An 8,511-nucleotide genomic window follows, 5' to 3' on the forward strand; every position below is an offset into this window, starting at 1 on the left:
GCACAAAACAGATAAAGCAGAAAAATTTACTATACATATAATAGGCTTATACATGTATGGTATCATGCCAGGGACTGTTTAAGAATATAACATTAGATTTATGATATTTACTTCGAGGACTGTTATTTATCAAAAATGTGAAAAATATCAAATTTTAATAATTTGTCATAAAATTTGTATTATATCGTGAATTTCAAACAATGAAATTTATTTGATATCAGAAAGACATTCTTCGTATTCAGAATGCAATTCGATATGTCTGATGTGCTCTCATGTCCCACAAAAAATACTATCGAAACGCTCAAAACGCTCATTCCAGCCAGATCCCTTAATTTGGTTAATTTTCTTTTCTTGTTTTCTTTCTTTATTTTTCTTTGATTTATATTGCCAGGGTAAGGAGAGGGAACTAAAGGCCCATTCGGTGATTTTTTGATTTTTTTTCATCCCGACGATCGTAAAAATCATCAAAATTTTGGACATTATTATGACTGTCATTTGAGGACTGAGTTCTTATGATCCGAGGAGCAGTTTCAGACAATTGCTTGGGATTATTGGGGCAGAGGTTATAATATGTACACTTGTAAAGCGCGCAGATCCGCAATAAACGCTCGTGGCGCATACAGAGCAAAACAAAATATACCAGCAGGAAAAATGGAAACAAGGAACAAATGCAATCAACAATAGTACATTTCAAGATACATGAAGTAAAAAATAACATAGTAAACTACAAATTAATCCAGCTCATAAGCAAGTTCGAAAAAATGTTTCTTGAGTGAGGATTTGAATGACTCGATTGACAAGCAACTGCGAATAAAATTGGGAAGACTGTTCCATATGCGAGGGGCTGCCACAGAGAAGGCGCGATCACCCCATGACCGAGATGATTTAGGTTGAACAAGGAGGGTTTTATTTGCGGAACGGAGACCGGGGCGAGAAGGGTTATAAAAGTCAAGAGGTTATCTTTTGAATTCTTTCATGACCACTGAAGCATAGTCAAACCTGTCAAGGACACTCGGCGTGAATTGAAAGACCATGTCACTCGCCACAAAAGAATGTCAAAGGTCATAAAACACCACTTTTGTGTCTTCTGCTATCTAAAGGCATATGGCTGATTTTGTACCTTTCGTCATTGTCATAGATGTGCTAACATAGCTTGCTAGTGCAGTGGTTCAGCCGAAAACCGTGTGTCTAAGACAAAAAATAATGCATTTACGTGAGTATACAAGTGAAGATATAGCCAATTAGTCTTAAAACCGCTTGGGCCACTTTTGTCTAAATGTTACAGAAGTGACTGAATAGAGTTAAACCATGGACGGTGCTCTTATGATAGGTCAATTTAAACAATGGGGTATTCGAAGTGGTAGAAATGATTACATGATAAAATATCTCCTTGAGTTTTTGAAAGTCACAACTAAGCACTGACATAACAACTTCATTTACTAGAAATCGTGGCTGCAGCTCAACACCTTCAACCCAATTCACGTTGGAAGAGCGTATTTTTATGGTTGTGACATTCGGTAGAACATGGAGTCAAGCAGAAACCATAAGATTATTTATAGCTCATTTTCCAAACTCACGTCTTCCTTCAAGGCATACAATTACATATAACTATGAGAAGTATATAAACTTTGTTGACAGAAATGCTGGCAATAGTGGTCGCCCCAGAATAGCTAGAAGCCCAGCTGAACTTAATTTCAAATTTTTATTGTTTTGTACTTATGGGTGCAAAAACTGTTCTCAATTTTACCAATGATATCTCAGGGATATGAGAAATTACTTCATTTATAAGATAATTCGAAAGAGATTTCATGACTTCATTTATAGTTTTGTAAAGAAATATCATATTATTATTAAGTTCATGTTAATTATATGAAGAAACATCACTTATAATTCTTTTGTGACAGTTCTTTGACAGTACGACGGCAACTTCGTGACCTCTTTTGTTCGATAGAAATTTTTTACGGGTTGGTGAACACGGGTTACGTAACTAAATGTTGAAAATTTGGCCGGCAAACATGTTTTAGCGAAATACCTCCAGAAATGGGAGACACGGGTCGTTTTTTGCTTAAATTGCGTACCATGATCACGGATAAGATACCAAACATTTGTGCAAAGAACAAAAAACGAGTAAAATAATATTGAAAATAAAGAGGCTTGAACATGTCCAAAGTGGCCGGGAAAATGAGAAAAATTGCATGTCACGATCACCAAAATGGTTATATCTACAACTATGAGCAAACGCCGGTCGTATGCTTTTCTGTAATGATAGATATTAACTAACTTGAGCTTGTATTAAAGTTTCAGCGAAAATGATTGGTGGAATAATCGAGTCGTAGGTTGGAAAGTTACTCTCAAAACGGCCCGTGTCTCAATTGTGCGTGTCCCGTTAGTGACAAGTGTCACTAGCAAAATAGCAGCCGGTCTTGTCATTATATCGAATAATAATCGTCAGAATCGTCCAGTTGACCCCAGTGATATTTATTTATTCAAGCAAAATACTGCATTGACTTAAAAAATATTGAAGTCAATATAAAAAGTAATATCACCTCATTTGACTGAACTTAAAAGCAGTTTTAAAAATATTATTGTTGATCGAGTCCCTGAATGAGAAATAAGATTGCAAAAGATACGAGTATGGTACAGCAGGTTGTGATGGTCTAGTGGTTGACGCCGTAGTTTGAAGTGCGAGAGGTTGAAGGTTCGAATCCTACAGCATTTCGACTTTTTCTCTCTTGTTCTGTTAGGCCTATGGTGTATGTGTGTAGGCCCGTCGGTATTATGATCAATTGAAAATATTTCTATGCAACACGTTTGCAATGTTTTTCTTTATGCGTAGGCCTACATATTAAAAAATAAGATAGCGTCAGCCATAATTTACGAATTTCAAACCTGATATTTTGGCATAATATTATTTGTAATTTTTACACCGTTCTTACATGCACCCTACCCAGACATACACATAATTGGAATCAGCGTTTCTTTGTCTAGAGTAACTTTAATTATCTTCAATAGAACACCATAAGCGGTCAAGATAAAAAAAATATTTTCAAAAAAAAAAAAAAAAAAAAAAAACCGCTATGGTAGGGTTCGAACTTAAAAAAAAAAACCGCTATGGTAGGGTTCGAACTTTCAACCTCCGGCACTTCAGGCACGGCCTTAGCCACTAGACCATCACAACCTGCTTAGGCCTACTTATTCGCGTACCTTTTGCAATGTTATTTCTAATTCAGTGTCTCGTTCAACAATAATCTTTTATAAACTGTTTGTAAGTTCAGTCAAATGGCTTGAAATTACGTTTTATATTGACTTTGATATTTTGTAAGACAGGGCAGTATTTTGTATGAATAAACAAATATCACTGTAGTCAACTGGACGATCCTGATAATTTTCCTGCTGACACTGGTCACTAATGGTCACGCACGACTGCGAGGGGAAGCCGTTTTGAAAGCAACTTTCCAGCTGAGACCATAATACCTAATAGGTATTATGGTCTCAGCTTTCCAGCCTACGACTCGATTATTCCACCAATCATTTTCGCTGAAAATTTAATACAAGCTCAAGTTAGCTAATATCTATCATTACAGAAAAGCATACGACCGGCGTTGGCTCATAGTTGCAGATATAACCATTTTGGTGATCGTGACATGCATTTTTTCTCATTTTTAGGCTGCTTCGCGCACAATAAACATTAATTTTCTCCACAATAATTGGACTTTTACACGTTACTGTTTGCCTTATATTCATGTTTCATATCTTATCTATGGGCTCAATATGGAAATGAAGGGAGAAACGACTCGTGTATTCTATTTTTTTTATGTTTTCTGAAAAACTGTATTTGCCACCTGATTTTCAACATTACGTTACGTAACAGCAGAGGTCACCCCGGTAAAAATTACCGGAAGTGAGCTAAGTTGCTGTCGTACTGTTGATGTTCAATGCACGATAAACACAATCAACGCGGTTCAAACTTGATATACGCTAACATGGCAAAAGTGGCCCAACACGTTTTCTGGACGATTTAATTAATCGGACATAACTTTTGAACCCAAGCTAGTAACGAAACCAACTAAACGTCTTCTTTTAGCCAAGATATCACTAATTCTATTGTGTATTACATTTGTGCCGTAACTCTTTTAGTTTTTTCTTGAGAAGTCAAAATGCAATTGTACAAATTTTATTGTTACACCCTGTATTTGAATGGGGCTTCAACTTCGTCAATACTGTCGTTTTCCTGTTTTGTTTTTTTTTTTTTTTTTTTTCATCAAAAAAATTTATAAACGTAACAATTTGATTTTTTTTTTCACTTTCGCTGGGATCACTGAATGGGACTTTATAGCGCGGATTATTCAAAACTTGTTTTTACCTACTGCTATATAGTATTAATCCGATTATTACATAACTTTGCCAGCGTATTCAAGACATAGGTTATGTAGGGATAAACTGTACATGGGTATAGAAGCCCTGCGTGCTTTTATCGATTGGCTCCAAACAAAGGATTTGAACCGGTGTCCTTCACCGTAATCACGGCGCAGTAGCCTACAGTCCATTCAATCAAATGTTGTCAGTGTGCGAGACGAACGATGTATTTATCTGGAGGTCACATCATCACTTATCATGCTTATTGTAAAAAGTTTGTCCAATGCATATACCGTGTGTATTGTTCCCGGGTATTGTCAATACAGTCAAGCAAAGAGGTATTATATTTTGAAAAGGCCGCTATAGTATATTCACAGGGGTGTCTTGAATGGCCAATCATATGGGACATAATCAAATTGCAGTGACTGCTTCCTTTGTTACCAGATGTCAGTCATCTTGTGATTATTGGACCATGTCTGCAAAAAACGAGCCAAAGTGCAGGCCCTATGTTTACTCAAACATGATACTAATACTCGGACGATTACAGTACATGTACTTTAAAAAACACTGACCCAACTTCTGAAAGTGATCTATGGACAAGCTAACAATTTTGGGGCCTAATTGTAGATAGTGAAAATGAAATCAAAATTTGGAAATTAAGAATGCACTTTTCAATAATATAGGGGATCAATGCCAGTCATTATTATGTTTTGATGAATCCAGGTGTGTGAAAATATTGGGATCTAAAACATAATAATGATAAAATTGGATGCTTTACGCCTAACAATATTTATTGGTCTCGCTATGAGTTTTAAAATATTTTACTCGACTACATCTCGTCCAATATTTGAAAACTCGTAGCTCGACCAATAAATATCTAGGCTCAATTGATCCAATTTAAAGTAGGCCCTATAGGGTGTTCAAACCCGGGGTTCAAACCAATGCTTTTCATCTTAAAATGGTTTAAATTGTTTTAAAATTCTCCTCTAGTCCTGGGAAATAAAGGAGAATGGTAAACTCAACAGCCTCATCTCCACTATTCTCCATCAAAATGGAGATTTTGGTATCAGTGTACATGTAAGTCCATATTTTTCTCATTGACCCTGTGAAATATTGGGGCTGAAAGATCATATATTTTAAGAATGTGAAGTGTACATGTACATAATTTGTACAATGCTTTGAATGTTGCTATTTCCTGTTTGACTACCTACATTGTACAGTACCACAATGTAATTTATAAGCTGGCTGCTTTATTATGATTCTTGTAAGGACAAACTATTCTTTGAGACAAACTATTAAATGGCATGGCCTTTATGTTCAAAATAATACAGTTTTGACACTGCCAGTAAAATGTTCTAATTTTAAATAATGTTTTTATTATAAAAATGTAAGACTTGTTTAATAATGTATTTTTGTTTGAATCCTACACTGACTGCATGTTGGACTACTCTGTGTACTATGTTAGTCATGTCTTGGAAAAATAAAATGACAATGAATACCGTAATAATACAAATTTACATGTATCTATGTGTTTGTTTTCATGGTGATACTGGTGTAACCCGGGGGGGGGGGGCACTCACATGTTAAGGTGGTACGGGTATGTGCGGCGCGGCGGTCAAGGGTCCCTTTTTCAGGCTCTCTGCCAGTTCCTTAAGCCCCACATTTGGATCTGCTCCAGTTCTTTGAGCCTCAAACTCTGACAATTGTAGCTCTTTAAGCTCAAATTTGGAAAATAATTTAGAAATTTTTAGCTCAACAGCCTATAATTTGGCCCTAATTTCAGTTCTTCAAGCCCCTATTTTGCCCGAAAATCAGTTCTTAGTTCCCAAAGTTAGGCGCTCTGCGCTGAGTGCCCCCTGGCGATGTAAGGACTGATCAATAATGGTTGAGGGTTTTTTATAGAACATGAAAAAACCTGCAAAAATGTAAAATTGCTAGGGGAAAAATGTTTTGTTCTGATGAGGGGAAAATGGCCAAATCTGTGAATGCCTGCTGAATTCCAATAAAATTGTCAATTTTAAATAAGACTCATCCACAGTTTTTTAGGCCCAATCGAGGGGGGGGGGGGATACTCATGTTTGGGTTGTGGGGGTGCTGCAGAGAATTTGACCCATCAAAACCATTTTTTATAAAGAAATTTGGATATAGGCCTACCAAACATTTTGGCCAAATTTTACGCAACTGAATTGTCTTAGTTTGTTTTCTTGAACAAACATTTGGAGACTGAATTTCAAACATTTGGCTACTGACTATACTGAGAAAATTTTAGGCAAATGTTTTTTATCTTTGATTTCCTCCGCCCCCCCCACCCCTCATTTTATAAAAAAAAAAAAAAAATCCTGGTCCGCCACTGGACATATCAAAATGGTTAGTGAAGTCATTCAGGGGCTATCAATTTCTTCGGACGTGGGGTCCCAAATATATGGGGGATCATAATTTTGTTGGGAGAAAATAGGGGGTCATAAAATTTTGATGCCTAAAATGTAGGGAGTCGAGTCACAAGTTGACCACAGATAGTATGTTTATTTTATTCAAAAAGACTGATTTTAATACAATTTTAGCCTGTTTAGGGGGTAAGGTGTATGGGGGGGGGCATAAAATCTTTGTTGCCGAAATAGGGAGGGGTCGCAATTTTATTGACGCCGACTTTTGGAAAATGTGGGACCCCCCATTTCCGAAGAAAATGAGAGCTACTGCCCAGGGGCATATTTTAATTTCTCATGATGATTGCCTAACATTTAGAAAATCATGCCGTATTTATTTATTTCAAGAGCATAGTTATTATATAATAATTTATATAATCCCCGGGATATAATCATAAACAATATATCCCCACGATACGGGCATTTTGGATTCTTTTTTATACATAGGCCTATGAAAATTACTTGTAATTATCGGCTATCTACGGTAGACAGCAAATTCATCATGATAGTCTCCTCTGCTGCCGGTTTTATCCTACTAACTCAATTATTACTGGCGGAGGAGGAGACTAAAGCCTGTGTTGACCTACTGCGCATGATCAGAACAGCCTAATTAATTATTAATGACATCGTAATTCCATTGTCAAAGTGCTCTTCTTTTTTACACCAAAAGAATTCAGGCCTCGAATAAGGCAACGTGAAGGATTGTGGGTAAAAAAAGGCGCCGCCATTAGAGGCCAGAAGGATTCAGGCTAAGAGTAAGGGTGAGAGGGATGAGAGCGTGGGGGTGTGCGTGAGTGGGTTGTGTATCTTTTATACATTTTACATTATTTTATATTTATATTGTTTCCTATGAGTTATTGTTGTTGTTGTTTTAAATGTATTTTTTGTCTTTTATATGAACGCACCGCCAATTTAGGCGTGTGCCGCTGATTCAAAAGCGTCTGTTCAAATAAATAAATAAATAAATAAAAATAAATAACATTTTCTTGGGGGGGGTCCCAAATATGTTGGTGACCGGAGTGAATTTTTTTGTTACCCCCTATCGCGGTCAAAATTTTTTTACGACCCCCCTATTTTGGTTTCCAAATTTTTTATGCCCCCCTTCCAACTACACAGACTCAAGACAAATTATTCATTGCCGGAACTAAGGTGCGAATCACACCAAAACTCAAGTCAAAGAGTGAAGAAAGTGCGTGGAGCGCGTTAATTTTTTTATTGTAAGTGTAAAGAAGGGGCGCGGAGCACATACAAATTCCCCAATCGATTTAATATTTTAGAAAATCTCTGGGAGGAGGGGGTACTTTTTAAAATGGGCGACGGGATGTGCGGCCGCATCATACTCCCATTTTACACCCAATGACCCCCATTTTTACTGAAATCCCTTTCACCACGGGCACGGCCCTGCCTCTCACCCAATCAATGACCTCCTTCATTTTTTTGTTTTTCTGTCACCAAAAAAACCCTTATCAAGAATTTTAAACAATATTGATGACTTTTTGAAACTTTTGTATCAATGGAAAGATTTCCCCATGCATTCTCACGGTGTAGGCCTACGCCCTACCCATTTTTCGGGCCATGTCACCGAAAGACCCCATTTTGGTGTCTAGGCTCTAAGCAGGTGGTGGCGGATGCAATATCGCCATTTTTTACGTCGCCATTGGATTAACACATATACATGAGTTTACACTATTTCCTATGGCAAAAGGGGGGAGGAGCGGCTGAAAATAATTTT

The sequence above is a fragment of the Amphiura filiformis genome, chromosome 13 (genome assembly GCF_039555335.1).
Source record: "Amphiura filiformis chromosome 13, Afil_fr2py, whole genome shotgun sequence".
NCBI lineage: Eukaryota > Metazoa > Echinodermata > Ophiuroidea > Amphilepidida > Amphiuridae > Amphiura > Amphiura filiformis.